Here is a 17,831-nt window from a genome sequence, read left to right as displayed (position 1 = left end):
TCTCTGTAGTTGTAGCCCAACCTCACACCGACCACTCTCAAGAAGTGATTAACAACCATTTGAAGTTCGGTCTTGAGATAGTCTTGGTGAGGTGACCAAACACAGCAGCCAAACTCTAGGTGTGGTAATACGAAGGCCAGGAACAGGGTTTTGAGTAGAGTAACGTCTTGGAAATATTTGGAGCTTCGAAGAACAAATCCCAGGGCTTAAAGGGCTTTTCTGCAACTAGTGGTAATATGACGTTCCCATGACAGGGAGGAGGTTAAGGTCACGCCCAAATCCCTCACTTCATTAACCCTTGCAAGATTAGATTGACCCAGGCTATATACGAACTGAGACTGAGACTTCTTCTTGCTAAACGATATAGCTACACACTTTTTAATGTTTAGATCCATGTGGTTTGAGACACACCAGTTCTGGACGGCATCGAGACTACGTTGGCAGAGAAGGCAGTCTTCGTGGCAGAAGCCTGCCTAAGATATACCGTACCATTAGAAAATGGTACGGTATATCTTCAGGTCGTCAGCAAATAGAAGGCAATGGTTACCAACGTGGGTCACCAGGTCATTAATGAAGATGTTGAAAAGTGGAGGACCAAGGTGGGAGCCCTGGGGAACACCAGATGTGGGGAAAAACTCGTGAGATAAGGAACCAAGAAACTTAACTTGGACGGGGTGGTTTGCAAGGTAGGACTGGAATCAAGATAGCATTTTCCTAGTTACACCAGCAGCTTGGAGCTTGGTGAGGAGGAGCGGATGATTTACCCTGTCGAACGCCTTAGCAAAGTCAAGATAAATGGCGTCCACTTGCAAGCGGTCTTGAAAGGCATCAAGGATGTCAGCTTGCATTACCAAAAGATTGGTGGTAATTGAGCGTCCGGTAGAAAATCCATGCTGCAGTGGAGAGAGATACGGCTTGATGGCGAAATTCAGTCTTTTGAGGATCAACTTTTCAAAGATTTTGGAGAGTGTATTCAAAATAGCTATAGGTCTGTAGTTGCGGACGTCTAGAGTAGGACCAGATTTGTGAATGGGTAAGATGTAAGCACTCTTCAGGGCACCTGGAAACACACCCGAGGATAAAGAGTGGTTAAACAGAACTAAAATAACAGGAGCTAGTACATCAGCACTTGATTTGAGAACATTAGGCGGTATGTTGTCAGGGCCGCAACCCTTAGATCCATCCAGGTTCTTGAGGCAGTCAACAACTTCCCCAAGCTGAAGCGAGCAGGAAGAGAGAACATCTGAAGCTCCCACATCAAGTGGAGGATGATAGACATGATCGTTGGTGTAGACCGACGAGAAGAAGTCAGCGAAGAAGTTTGAAATGATATCAGGATGCTCCGATGAATGATCATCATACTTGAAGGTTCTAGGCTGATCGTCAGAAGATTTAAGGTTCCTCACAAAACCCCAGAAAGACTTAGGATTGCCCATTATATTTGCTTGAATAAACTGCAAGTAGTTTTTGTAGCAGATTCCAGAGAGTTGTTTGCATTCAGCTCTGACACGTGCAAACTTGACGTAATCATTATCCTTTAGGGACATCTTAAAAGCCTTGAGAAGGATTTTCTTTTCAATCACCAGCTCACGCAACTGGGGTGTGAACCAGATGGGAAAGGGAGACTTGGCAATATTTTTCTTGGGAGTATGACGCAAAACTATGGTACTAACTGTTCTGCAGAAGCTATTAAACAAAGCATTGGTATCGGAATCAGGGTCAAACCAACTGAAATCATGTGACTGTAGTTCCAAATGAATAGCAGGTAGATCGCTTTGACTGAAGTTTGGTCGGAAAATAGGAGCTCTGTCAGAGATTTTTTGAGGCAAGGGTACATCAATTGATAAAGCAGGGTGATGAGACTCCGCTGGAACCAGAGGATCAGTGTCTTTTGATACCATGATGTTGTTGAGGGAACACATAATAAGGTCTAGACACACTCCACGGTCATTTAGGACATCGTTGAACTGTCTTAAATTGAAAAAGGACATAGAGTTCATTACCACGTTGGACTAAGCTGACTGGGGGTAGGGGGGGTCGGCAGTTTGACACCAGTTCACTTCAGGTAGATTAAAATCGCCAATCAGGAGGGACTCAGTGGGATTAGTGGTAACAACAGCTTCTTCAATAATGGAAAAATACTCCTGGTAGAGATCCCTATGGGATTTAGGGGGAAGGTAGACGCCACTTAGAGGAAAGTTCGATAGTGCGCCACACGACAGTGATACAACCAGACACTCAACATCTTCACTCTGGATATCAACCCTCCTTAAACAATACTTCTTGTCAACAGCCAACATCACACCACCACCCGAAGACTTGGCACTATTTTCCTTAGATCGGTCTTGCCTGTATATATCAAAGGTGCTATGGAAACCAAGTTCTGAGCTAGAAATATTAGGTAACAAGTTAGTTTCCGTAAGAACAATAATATCATAGACACAGGTAGAGAGTGACTTCCTTAGATCCAAAAGTTTCGTTCTCAGTCCATCCACATTTTAATAGAACATGTGAATTGTGTGAAGGACTGGGGAGTCTAACCGTTTTTTGGCTTTTTCACAATAGCGGGTGTACCATTGACAAACTTGATAGTGAGATCGGTTTCGCCTGTTTTTGTTCGCTCTTCCAGCTCTTTCCGTAGTTTGCTTAAAAGCTTACGTTCGTTTGGAGTTCTATCTCTAGACAGCTCTATTTCGGAGTAGGAAGCGTGAATCGAGGCAATCTTATCAACAGAAAACGTTGTAAAGAACGAACGAACATCATCAGAAGATGGAAGAGTAACCTTCAGGGGACGAGGAGCTCGACCCTTACTACGGCCGATTCTAAAGAAACTGAAAGAGGAGAAGCTTACCCCCAGGCACTGAAAGATTTTATTAAGAATATCCAGATCGTGGGCCTTAATCAGGTCAGCATTGTTGGAGTTGCTTTCAGGGAGCTTGTACAGGATTATGTTCTTAGCCCGACGTATCCGGTCATTGAATTCCTCAAAAATATGTTCAGTTGTAGATTGGTCCAGGGAGGTAGATTTCAGTTCAGAGATTACGCCTTTCAAGTCGGAGATGTCATTTTCAGCAGCGGCAAGTCGAGGTTCGATGTCAGATACCTTACAGGAGAGGTCATTCAGTTGAGCCTTAAGATCAGAAATCCCACTCGCTAATTTGCTAAAATCCTCTTTAGTATGAAGCTGGGCAAAGTTGTCTAGGAGCTTATTCAATTTGGCAGATACAGTAACATCAGGATTTGCATTACAGTCAAAACGGTTACACTTCCAAACTTGTTTGTTGTTGACAGCCAGTTTACGAGTATTATACTCAGAGGACGATAAGCCGACACAAGTACAGGAAACCATCTCTCATATACATCACATTCAGCTTTTTTATCAGTGGGTAAGACCTTAATAAAGCAGACCGCACATATATCCTTAGGGGGATTCATAATGCAACAAGTTGAAGAAAAATTATTGCGCAGAAAGTTTGGGTGATGTGATACACCACTATCAAACGCTAGTTATAGTATTTCGCTCGCAGTGCAGATATTCTAAGGATGTTCTATGCAGATATTCTATGATTCTAGGATAGTTTCAAAATGAGAAAGGCCTATATATTATGTATCTCTGGTATATCAATCAGCTATATTTCTGGAAAATTATTTCAGCTCAATTGGTCTAGTTTGAACATGATTCTCAATGTGACATACAATCATCCAAACTTTCACATTAGTAAGATTCATCTAAACGTGCTCATATTATGATTTTAATCAAAAGAACAAAATCATGTGTTTCTAATGACCATTTTCCCAGCTAAACCATCAGCAAAATGTAACATCAGTTGTGGTAACTCGAGCTAATCGCACTTTAAGCCTTGAAAGACGTATTGTGTGATAACTACAAAATAAGGTCCACAGATTAGGTTAACGGACAAAGTTTCCTACAATGCAAATTCAATGATCCAAACTCTGTCTAACTCGGCCCATTGCCGGTTGTCCCGTGTTTAGTTGTTTAGCAAGCAACAAAATTTTGAAAAAAAATCTATTGTGTTTTTGAACCAAACTGTTATATAATGCCATAACACGTATAGTTTATACCTCTGTGTTATGCAATACGTACTTTATCTAGTGAGTATACAGTGACATGTACTTTTTAAATTGTTGTAGTAAGTTTTATTATGTTTGGGGAGCGAGCTGGTCCAATGGTTAGAGCACGTAACTTCGGTTCCTGAGGTCCAGGGTTCAAATCCCGCCAAATAACCAATGGATTTTATCTAAGTGATAATGCAGCAACCCCTAGGTCTAGCCTGAAGTAATGTGAAAAACAATCCCGGACTCATGCCTAGCGTCCTAGGAAAAAAAATAATTCCTATGTTTGACCAATCTAAAAATGTGCAAAATAAATAGCGTTGCAGTAATGTTGCGTGATTCAGATTAAATAGTGGAATTTTTAATCAGTGAGCTGCGAAGAAAATTATGATGCAATTTCCTTTTTCCGGAAACGACTTTACTCTAATTTCCGTACAGAGAAATATACGACTCGTGGTGTGAGATAATATTAATGCATTTATAATTACGGCATAGTGTGGTTGGTTAATTTAATGGTTATTACACTTCGTCGTACCTTTGTGTTTTACATGTAAAACTCACATTATGTGGAATTCTATCCCAGATGTAAATATAGCAATTACAACATGTTGCGTGTAGGATGAAAACTTGTACGTCATAAGAGTTATTTTTAGCTATTAACATTAAAATAGAGCCTTTTGTGACTATTTTGATTTGTTTTTAAGTAGAAGAGGTACTACAGACTATAGTATACATACATTATAGCATGAATAGCGCCTGATTACATTTGACATTTTAGTGATTTTCATATTTCTTGAGTGATTCTTTTAGATTTAAAGTTCATCCATATGCTAACCGTTGCGGTTTTGGAGGTTGTTATGCTACTAGGTTAGTTATGGTTCTAAGAATAAAACCTTATTCTTGACAATCTTATGTTCCGAAAAGGGGTTTTTTTTGTTTCAATGTTTTTGTTTGAATAGGTTTTATTTATTGGAAGCGACCTATATCAACTTTGAAAACCTTGTGTTCCAGTCTACAATATCATTATATTGAATTTTAGCCTCCTGATCACAGTTAAATACTAAATAATGGTGTAAATACCTGCATTCATGTGATCAATTTGTTGCTAAATTGCAACCGGTTTCGACTCACAAAGGAGTCATCGTCGGGCCAGTACAGACGTCTTCTCGCTTCATTTGAAGGTCGTTAATTCATGATAAATAAATACATTTAACACGCACACGTACACGAACATAAAAACAAACATTTAGGCCTAAAAACGAAAGATGATACTGTTTAGAGCTTTTAAACAGTATTCACGCTTCACAACAAAACAATGTTTTCAATGAAATCGAACAGCAGGTCTTAAGGAAAATTCTGGTAAAAAGAAAAACACAAAATAAAAAGATTCGTAACCTAATTGAAAGACAGCATACCAAAGAATTCATAAAATGTTCACACACATTTTTTCAGAGAGTAGTAAACCAAACAAAAATCGAATTTAATGATGATGAAGTTGCCTTGCTAAATAAAGGATTGAATTTCAATTTACCAAACAATAAAAAGTCAAGCCTAGTTCATGAACTATTAGACATTGAGTCATCCATTAAAAGTATAAAATATGACGAAGTAAGAGATTCCACCCGCATTTTAATAGGAAACAGAGCAAAACACATTCTTAGAAATAAATCAAACACACGGAAACAGCACTTAAAATTCAGACCCGTGCAACGTACCTTGACAAGCATAAAGAACAAACTTGCTGAAAATAATGCCCTGATAACTAAGGCCGATAAAGGCAACTCCATAGTAATAATGTATCACGACAGATATGTAAACAAAGTAAAAGACGTTATGAATAAAACCAATGTAATAGAGCTCTTAGATAAGGACCCCACAGCCAAAAATTCCAAGGAAATAAACAAAGCCATCTCTAGCAGTAAACATTTATTATCAGCTAATGAAATATTGTCCCTGAAAGTAACCAACCCCCAAGCACCCATTCTTAGAGGACTTCCGAAAATCCATAAGCCAGATGTACCAATCAGACCCCTTGTAAATTTCATACCATCGCCCGCCTACAAAATTGCAAAAAAACTGGACAAAATAATCAGGAACGAGATCGTGTTGGAAAACAACCATAGCATTAAAAATAGTATAGAATTAGTAAACAATATTAAGGCACAACCAATAAAAAGCAATATGAAACTGGCATCTTTTGATATAGTGAACTTGTACACAAATGTCCCGATCCATGAAACAGTAGAAATATTGGAACAGAATTTACATAAACACTCTAAGCTACCCCTCCAAGCAGTAAACGAGCTCATAGCACTTATAAGAATAGTGTTGAAACAGAATTATTTTAAATTTGAAAATAACTTTTACAACCAGAAAGATGGGCTAGCAATGGGTTCTCCACTATCTAGTATTATGGCCGAGATATTCCTCAACCACATCGAAAACAAACATTTGTTTACCTCAGATAATCGTTACAAAGATAAGATAATCTTTTATTACAGATACGTGGACGACACCATAGTTCTGTTTAATGGTAACAACAGACAGCTCTCTCTGCTAAACAATTACTTGTGTAACATGCATAAAAATATTAAATTCACATTAGAAGAGGAGGCCAACAATAGCCTGAATTTTTTGGACTTGACAATAACGAAGAAAAATGACAATTTCACATTCAAAATATATCGGAAACCAACTAGTACAGATCAGACCATCCACGCAGATTCCCATCATCCATACTCTAAAAAATTAGCAGCTTACAACAGTTTTGTCCATAGACTCCTCTCCATACCAATGAACACAATAGATTATACCGAAGAAATCAATACAATCAAACATATAGCTGTTTCCAATGGTTTCCAAAGCAACCTGATTGATAAACTGATTTCCAAGCATAAAAATAAAAATACCCCCGCCGCAGCAAACCTGCAGACTAAGCGAATTTCCATTTGCCTGATTGGATTTACACTAAAATGTCTCCTTAAAAATATCACATTTATTCCCTATTTAAATAGAATGAGTTAAAACACATACTTAGGTTTGCTGCAACAGGGAGGGTAAAAGTGTTTTTTTTATGTAAAATGTTAATAGTTAGTAAGAAATAAAAACATTTTCCAAATTTGGGCAAAATATGTTAATAAACAAGCAAACTACAACAGTTTACTTATTCTCCATAAGAATAACATAGGAATTTTAAATTTACAATTTTTTGGAATTTTCTCCGTAACCGATAGGCGCATTATAACGCTTCAATATACTAAATTATTTGTTTTTTTAAGCTCTACAAAATAGTTTAGAAAGAAATTGCAAAATTTTATGTTTTTAGGGTCAAAAATGGGAAAAACCCATTTTTACCCCATAAAAGCCCCCATAAACCCCCGTTCCCATGGTCCGATCATGCTGGTTCGCGAACTCGTTCGAATAAACGTAGGTTTACACGTTTGTACCAAATTTTATCAAAATCGGATCATTTTTGCTCGAGTTATCGCGCTAACGGACACATATATAAATATATATATATATATATATATATATATATATATATATATATATATATATATATATATATATATATGAATTTGAACGAATGGTGAGTAGTGGAGAACTACCGGTTTTACCTCACTTTGGGCGTTTTTTCCCATAAGAATAACATGGGGATCATTTTTTGGCCACTAAAACCAAAAATCCTGATCTTTGCCTAAATATCCCTATATAATTGTCAAACCTTATTTCTTACTTATTCCCCATAAATATATTTGCTATTAAGCTAAAAAAGCTATTTCTTATATTTATTGACCCTTACAAGTGTAAATGTAGAGTAGAGGCAATAGGGCAAAGAGACGACACTTTAGGCACGTTTTCCCCATAAGAATAACATGGGGATCATTTTTTAGCCACTTTTTCAAAAATCCTGATCTTTGCCTGTACACCCCTATATAAATGTTCAATACCATTGTACAACTTCATTACTATTTCAAATCCACATCTATTCACATGTATATTCTCAAAATCATCAACTTGACAGTGCGAGGTTTGTACGCGAACTCGGGCGCGCTCCCGGCTCATGGCGTGCTCCCTTGGATATCCTTAGTGGAAATCCATGAATTCTGGCTACTTGGGAACCCAAGCCATTTGACATATAATAAATCACCTTTTCTCCTAATAACCTTTTCTATCAAATACATGTCTTTATACTTGGTCTTTAACAATTCCTCTGTATAGAAACCTCCCCTGATTATATTACCATTTTCATCTTTCAAGGTATAAGTCACAGGCTTTGTATTCTTTACTTCTGCTATTGTAAATAGTTCGCCTGTCCAATTCGGAGTATAACCTTTACTAAAAACATGTTTATACTTGGAAATCCTCACACTATCACCTACCTTATATCTTGGCTTTTTAACTTGCACTACTTTAGAAGTCAACCTCTCATGCACATATTTACTGTTCTTAATACTCACTTGGTTAGGCTTCATTCCTATAGATCTATGCACCTTATTATTATATTTTCGAATTAACTTTGGAAGTAAATCCAACCATTTATAACTTCCCTGAGCACTAAATTCCCTATATAACCAATTCTTTAAAGTTCTCTGAAACCTCTCCACAATTGCAGCCTTAGTTGTAGAAAAAGTGTGATAGTGATTAATATTTAATTTTTTCATTAAAAATTCTTTTCCATTGTCAGATTGAATGTTTTTAACCCCCTTTGGTAGAATGGTTTTAATGGCTTCTGTAACCACCAAACCCGTCTTATTCTTTAGTGGAGCAGCATAAGCTTTTTTAGAAAATGTATCTATTAAAGTTAAAATATATTTATTGCCAGAATTCTCTCTAGCATAGTTTTGCATATCAATTAAATCTATTTGTACAGTTTCGTTTATACCCAATACTTTAAAAGACCTTCTAATGAAATTATTTCTTGCAGGCTTATGAAGTTCGTATGCAATTTCATTCATTTTTTATAACATCATCCTTTCCTGTAACTCTAAATACATCACCATTAGCCCCAATCAATAGATTATCTTCCATTCTTTTAAATACATAGTTTTCTGGTATATATGGTCTATTATCTATATACTTAAATCCACTCAAAGATGTGGGGTCAGCAACTAATAAATCAGGATTATATTCCATCAAATTAAAAATTTTTTCTCCATATACAAATTTTGATCCATCGTAATGCATAGCTTGTGACATTAGACAAATATCATCCGAATGTTCCCCCTCTGGTAGATTTCTTATAAATTGTTTTTTGGCATCCCAACATTTTTCTTTTTTATCATAAGTTATAGTCTGTTCTTTTGTAACACAGTCAGTGTCATCAACGGCGGGTTTTACACGTACTAACCTTTTATTATTAAAATCCCAATAGCCTGCTTCCATTTTTGGAACTTGTGAAACATTCACAGCATCCTTACTATCTGTACCTTCTATCAAATTGCTAAGTTTCTGTTTCTTAGCATTCCAAACACCATTCTCTGATTCTAAAAATTCATAATTATTATCATCTTGTATAAATTTACCATCTTCTTTTCGTATTAAAGTCTGTTGTAAAGTGGGCACATCATCTAAACTTTCACCCTTTTCCACATTAGTAATTTTCCGTTTCTTAGCATTCCAAACACCATTCTCTGATTCTAAAAATTTATAATTATTATTATCTTGTACAAATGTACCACCATCTGTTCGTATTAAAGTCTGTTGTAAAGTGGGCACATCATCTAAACTTTCACCCTTTTCCACATTAGTAATTTTCTGTTTTTTAGCATTCCAATTTTCATTCTTAGATTCTAAAAACTCATATTTAGTTTTACCTTGTAAAAAGACATCACCTTTTCTAGTTAATGTCTGTCTCAAAGTTGATACATCATCTACAAACTCCCCATCTTTTACATTACCAATTTTACGGTTTAAACCATTCCAACTATCGTCTTGTAAATTTAAAGTAGGTTCACTACTAGCCCTGGGTTCTGCAGGCTTATTATATGGATTATATAAACGATAAAATTTATCTATAAACATATTTTTATTTAATAAATAATTCCACTTTCTCTCAATTCCTCAATAATGGAATCTATTTCATTATCCACTCCTGAGTTACCGGCTTGGCGACTTAGCCAAAGAAGTCTTAACCTATCTACAAGTTCATTAGGATCATCCCAATAAATATAGTCTATTTTATTACCAGTCACTTGTCTCAAACCTTCACCAACAGATTTAAAAAGAGGTTTAATTATATTAAGATATTTAGTATGTCTATTACTTGAAATTGGTGCACCATCTTTGTAACTCTTTAAATGTCCATTTGTAGCTTCCAAAATCTCTTTATAATTTTGCAAATCAGCTTGAGTATAGTTCTCAGGTTCTTTTAAAGTTAACAACTGCCACAAACCTTTTGTCCCCTTGTAGGTTTTATTTGCAACTGTAACATCATCATTGGCAATATCAACTTCCTTATTTCCAATAAAAAATTTATTTGCTTCTCGTCTAATACCATATGTAGTGTCTGTCATACTACTTTTACTGAGGTAATTTCCTAAATAGTCTGATGCTAAAAGACCAAAATCTAATTTCTGTGGAGTGGATTGCTGTAATGGTTGTAATCTTGGTATCATTGATATTCTAGATGGAGTCATTGGGAGTATCTCCATTTGAGGCCTCTCTGTTTTACCAATAGATGTGATTTTTTTTAATTCTTGTAATGGCTCTATTAAAGGTTGGAATGTTTGAAACCTCTCTTCAGCCTCTAGAAACCTGCCACGTTTTAAAGCTCTATATTTTTCTCGTATTTGATTTGCAGAGTCAACCAATTCTTGTTGAATGTTTTTCATCTTTTATTTACATTTTATTTATCTCATTTGACAAAGGATTGTACTCAAACACTTTATCATGTATTATCAAACAATATGCAGATGTATTTGCTGGTACATTTTCTGCAGTTTCAATCTCTAATTTAATATCAACAATTCCTTCTTTCACAGTTTCATTCTGTCTAGAACAGTCTATTACAATTAGTGGATATTTCTTCATAAACTCAGCCCTACTAATCATAGGATCTGGGATAGTATTATAGTAAGTCTCTCTAAACCTCATAAACATCTCATAAGCTTTAGAGACATCTCCATTTTCAAAGTCGAGATTTAAATCACTATAAGGATAATATTCAGAGTTTAAAAATACTTTAAGATTTTTTAATTTACAGTGATCAAATTCATCAGTTCTTTTTCGTGCACTATTATCCCTAGCTGTTTGGAAACCAAATATAATATACCTAGGCTTTTCTAAACTTGAAGACGTCTTTACTGACCATGTATGTCTTGTGGTATTGGGATATGATGGAAGTTCATGTAACTCTAAACTTCTAAATGCAATTTGCAAATTTTTATTTTGCAATAACATCTTTTGTAATTGTAACTTCTCTCCATCTGATGGTATCACGTGTGGCATTACCCATTGAATTGAGTTAAGTGTAATTTTGGGAATCGTATCAGCAGTGCCACTGGCTGGAGCACTAGTGGTTGTTAATATACAATTCAAATCATTTTTGGATCTTTTCAATACCAATTCTTGTTTGACATTTACTAATACCTTATTAAAATCCTCAAATACACCCATTAACAGCTCTAATGGCAAACAAGTACTAAACTTGCCACCTTTATGGAACTCTTTTAAATTTGTGTCAGAATCAAATGCTACATTTGACAATTTAGTAGTTTTATTGTAAGAGCTCAATATTTTCAAAAGACTAGAAATTCCTGGGTTTCTTACAATGTCTATTTCTTTACCTGCAACTTCGTATCTAATTTCATCAAATAAGAACGCAAATGCATTATTTATAAAATGACCTTTATCATGATTTTCAATTTCTCCCTTAATATACAGATAACTCCTACATGGCAGAGTTAGCAAATCTTGATTATTAATACATATTCGAATTTCATCAGAATTATTTATTGCCAAAGTGTTGTGGGGAACATAGGAGTGATTTGTAATTTTAACCACACTATCGTCGAATTGGGATTTCCCTGTAACATCTAGAAAATCTTCCATTTTTATTAATAGAAAATTTTAACTTTAGTCCTATTGACTTTAGGAACCTAGCATTTTGTACACTTATGGATAAATTCTTATAAATTCTCATATCTTTTTTATATGACAAGTAATTGTAGTTTCTTCTCCGTTAAAGTCAATTGCCTTGTCGTGTTGATCGGCAAATGTAATACTGACAACATCTAAACTTCTCTTATTTACAGGAAAATATATAATATTTCTTGGAACTTCGATAATTTTGTAGCCAGGAGGAGCTTCTGGATAAAAGCTATGTATGGTGTGTGATTTGTTTCCGTTTAAATAGGACCCGTTTGCAATATTACATTTTACTCTAATCACATTTACATTATTAATGTTTATTTTATTTGTAGATTCAAACTGAACACCAGGAGTAGAAACACCTTTAAATCCCAATAAAACAGACCCTAAACATGGTTTTGTAAAATCAAACACGTGGTTAGAAAGTAATGTCGCTTTCATAGTTTTATTATTAGCTGTAAGGAAAAAGTCTGGGATTTGCTTTTGAATTTCCTTTGCTAGCTCAACCACCTCATATGTTCCTTCAGAAATTTCTATTGTAACTGGAGCATTGTGGTCATAATAGAAAACATCATCACCTTCTCTAATGGTTAATTTGTTGCCTTTAAGTTGATTTAATTTTGGAATAAGCCCTTTGAATAAAAGTTTAGATTTAGTATTAATTAATGCTTCTCCATTTTTATCTATTATAACTTTAAGTTTACCATTTAATAACTGGTTTAAATCGTCGACAGAGATCTCTCCTTTTGGTAATGTCATTTTCTCTACTTTGTAATATGTTAAAGTATTTAGTGGTTTTTTAACATTAAATATAGAGTTATAACTTTGAAAATCTACCAATCCAATTACATAATCATCATTTAATTCTATGGGAGGAAAGAATACTGACTTTAGCTCTGGCTCTGTACCCGAAAATGTTATGGTAAATGAATCCATTTTTATAAAGAAATATTTTTTATGAATGATAAACATAAAATTCCACAAATAGAACTATTTAAATCTTGTATTTGATCGGTTGTATAGAATATTTTATATCCCTCAAAATATTTAATTACTTCTTTTGGAGGTTGGATTCCAAATGGATCAAAATAAATTACAATATCCTTATTTTTACGATAAGCTGTCCAATGTGTGCCAGATGAACTGTCTAAATTAACTATTCCGCACTCTTTTACTCTTGGTGTTAGATTTTTTAGCTCGTTTTTTAGGTACACCCCCCTGAAGTGAGGCACGTCTTTTGCGGCCTCTAACAGCTGGTAGTTGTCCATCTTTTTTATTAAATTTTAATCCCATTCCCATTTTTGCTTTAGCCTTCATCAAATTTGTCACGGCATAAGCAGCAGCTCTTTCAGCAAGACTTGCGTCTTTGGCTGTAACTCTAGTCCAAGCTAAGTCTGCTAATCTCATGTCTGCTTTGTTCCGAGCAGCAGTATCAGGATTATTCATGTAGAATATGTCATGCTCTTTACAATAAGAGTCTAGTTTATTTTTTGGAGGTACATTTTTGGCTAGATTCTCACGTATATTCGTTCCAGGTCCACAGTACCGATATGATGGTATGTGAAGTGGGAATGGAAGGTTATTTATAAGAGTATTCAATAACCCTCGACCCCTATAGGGCTTTAGGAATAAACCTTTGCCCTTTTTACATGTTTTCTTACTATCATTTTTTACCATTTTTATTATATAAAAAATGTCTTTTATTCAACAAAAACATAAATTTAAAATAGTACATACTAAGGAAAATATACCAAAGAAGTTGGGTCTATTTCCTACCAATATTCGATGTGTTATTTGTGGTCCAAGTGGAAGTGGGAAGACGGTTGTAATTTACAATTTAATTGTAAGAAAGGAAGGATTAAAATTTACAAACTTATATTTAATATCTAAATCTTTAGAACAAGAAAAATATAAAAAAATAATTGAAATATTTAGTTTGTGTGACGAAGTGAAATTACACACGTTTACTGACTGTGAAATCACACCAAATGATGTAAAATCACAGTCAGTTGTTGTATTTGATGACATAAATAGTCAAAATATTACACAATTTTTCTCAATGGGTCGACATAAAAATATTAACTGTTTTTACTTGTGTCAATCTTACAGCAAAGTACACAAACATTTACGTGATAATGTAAATTTCCTAATATTATTTAAACAAGATGATTTAAATTTAAAACATGTATATAACAATCATGTTGGTAATGACTTTTCATTTAACCAATTTAGAAATCTCTGCCATCAATGTTGGGATAAAACTAAATATGGCTTTTTCGTAATAGACAAAGAAAGGTCAAAGAATAATGGCAAATATAGATATATGTTTGACCAATTCTATCAAGAGGATGGTAAGGGTAAATAAATAAAAGACTAGAGTTTTTTAACATTTGTATTTATTATATATCTACACATACAATTTATGTTTGATCAATTTTATAATGACCAAGGGCAAGAGTGTTGATGCCATCTTGTAGAATAAACCTCTTGTCATCGTCAAAGGATAGTACTTTCTTGTGCATGGTTAAGGTTTGAAGATGATGATTTATAGATTTAATTCTTGTCACATTTTCATAGTAGTCTTGCCCAGTTGCAAGGCAGTTCAAATAATGTTGATGTCTGAGGAGATGTTTAACAGTGGCACCATCAGCTCCTTTAGCTTTCTTTACCTCTAAAGCTTGCTTGTCTTCTTCATATAACCATTTTAGAGGAATGTAAGAGTATAATTTTGGTCTTAAACCACAATATTCATACATAATATGACCATCCAATTCGTCTTTAAACTTTCCAGTGACTTTTTTATTTTTATCAGAGTATAAGAAATGGTCTTTACTATATCCAGAGGTATCAAAATAGTGCAAGTCACATTCTATTTCCTTGTAAAAGTCCTCTGTAACTATAGCATACATTAAAGAATCTGTATCTGTCATTAGAAATCTTTTATTCTTAAATTTTGACATATAATTATAGTGGAAATCATACATTATTACTTTACTAATATCTAAAATGGTCATTCCCAAATATATTGGTTTATTAAACTTTACAACTAATTTATTTAAATGTATAGCATGTAAATTGTTATCAAACTTTTTGCTACAATCAAACCTTGGATTAGTGACATATTTTGTTAATATTGACTCATCCTTGAGATATATATCACGAAACTTTCGTTGATTCATAATTGTTCGACCAAAGAGACTATTATTTAACAATTTGTAAAAGTCTTTTTCGAAATCAGTTTTAGCACATTTGCGTTTTTCAATATTAAAATTAATATAGGGCGCAAGCCATTTTGATTGTCTAAATTTTAAAATTCTGTGGTATTTTGTAACAATCAAACCCAATTCCTCATATTTTTGTAATGCTTTGTAATGTAAAATATATTTAGTTTTGTCATTTAAATTAGGTATTAATTTGCCATTCATTTTCTCTGGTGCTAATGGATAGTCATTATGTAAATCATGTAAGCTTTTATCATATTTTAAATCAACTTCTAAAATATATCCAAACTCATCATTTTGATTGTATTTGTAGTCTATCTCATTAGTCCAACGAAATCCCTCCACAGGCAGTGGCTCGCACATTGCTGTAGAGTATAGTGAGTTACAGTCTAAATATATTAAATACACACTCTCTTGATTGGGATCATAGTATTCACCCATATATTTATTATTTGCTTTAGCGTAACGTGTAGAAATCATACTGACTCCTCCTCTAATCGCACTTTCTATGAACAAATGCATGTCAATATCTTGAAATAATTGTAATTTTATACCAGTCATTCTAAGACAGGCCTCCCATGTTAATCCAGGGAGTGAATACATATGTACGGGGTCCAGTTTGTAATCCTTTAAACACAGGTCTCTAAATGTCTCAAACACATCAGCCAGTATCAATACGTCTGTTTTAAGATATAAATCATGATATTCTTGTAAATTATTTATATTAAAATGGGTCCAGACATTTTTAGCATGTTCGTATTCGTTGGAAGAGATATGTTCTTTAGTTAGAGTGCTATAGAATGATTCAATTTGTGGTAGAGACTCTGCAAACTTATCTGGTCCCGTCATATATTCATAGGGATATACACCTTTACGTTGTAGTAGTGGATTGTCTATGAATCTAAATGTATTTAAATTGGAAGCTAATTTGTATAATGGAAGGGACAAAAAGTTATAGGAATCTAAAAATACTAAATCATCAATAGAGAATGAAATGTACTTTTCCATATCCTTGGCTATGCAATTTAATTTACGATCTAACTTTGCATATTTTCCCAAGTGTTGCATTATTAAATGACCGTCATAATTTTTCAAGTTATGGAAGAATACTGGGATTTTCTTTGTTACTTTATAGTTTAAATTGCAATCATTGTGGGCAGCTCCACGGTATTGGCCAGATGAATGGCAATGATCTCTCACCCTATCAAAATATAGGGGCTTTTCACAAATATAACAATGTGTCGAGTTTTGGAAAGACGCCTCTTGCTCTGGAGTCATTACCAGGGGAATATATATCGCCATTTGACTTTTAATGAAGTCATAAGTTTCAAACAACCTTTTAAAAAACACATCCATAACATTTTCGCCACTATATAACTCTTCAGAAATAATCTTAGAATCTCTCACTACAACAAATGCAAATCCAGATGGAGTATGGTTGTTAGAGTTTATAAAGCATTCAAAATCTGCATAAATCACAAATGGGGCTTTAAGTTGATATTTATAGTTTTTAAATTGTAATGTATCTTGTTTAGACATTTCCACTCGTTGGGCATCAAAGTTTTTACAATATGTTGCATGACGTTCTAATATATCATTAGTGTAAAAATGTTGCAAACACAACTTACAAAAATGCTTTTTATGGTCATCTTTTGTAGAGTGGAACATTAACTTATCAAAATCACGAATTAAACAGTAATGTGATTTACGACCTTCTTGTAATAACAATAGATCTACATGATTATTACTATTTAGTTTGGTTGTTCTTAATGGATATATAAATTTATCATATTCAACCCCAAATACATTAATACTTATATCATTCTGTGTTTCAAATTTATCTATATCAGATATTTTCACAGGATACTTTATGTTTGTCATATTCAACTGACTTTCATAGGGTACATAATTAGAAACCCTTTCAGCATTTTTAGCATTCCTTGGATGTAAAGCTGCTAAAATCGACCAAAGGAAGCATTTATTGTCAGCATTTTTAATATTTAAAACTGCATGTTTTGATTGAATACTTTTTGGTGTAGGGATATATGACTTTGGAGTTAGGGGCTTATACTTGTAAACATGCAGCTGCCAATATTTAGTATGGTCATATATCCATCCACTGCCTTGGGCTTGATATTTGTGTATGGAAGCATCAATCTTTAAAAGTGCATTTTCAATTTGAGGCTTTAAATCTCTCTTCTCAATAGTTAAGGTAGTAAGGCTTCTAAAATCTGCAATACATTCTTTTTCATTGACTAATTTTCCATTTTGATCCATTGAATATTTTATAAATTTGATTCTCCTAACTAACGTCCATTTTATCGGAAGAGGACAAGACTGAAGAGTATTTTTAAGGTCAGCTCTAATCGATTCACCAACAAATTTAATCATTGTATATGGACATTTGATGCAAGAATTGGCGTGTCTTTTAAAATGTCCAACAAC

This window comes from Macrosteles quadrilineatus, unplaced genomic scaffold (genome assembly GCF_028750875.1).
Source record: "Macrosteles quadrilineatus isolate MER2022 unplaced genomic scaffold, UCM_ALF_1.0 Scaffold_5__1_contigs__length_97177068, whole genome shotgun sequence".
Lineage (NCBI taxonomy): Eukaryota > Metazoa > Arthropoda > Insecta > Hemiptera > Cicadellidae > Macrosteles > Macrosteles quadrilineatus.
Note: the sequence above shows the minus strand (reverse complement) of the source record.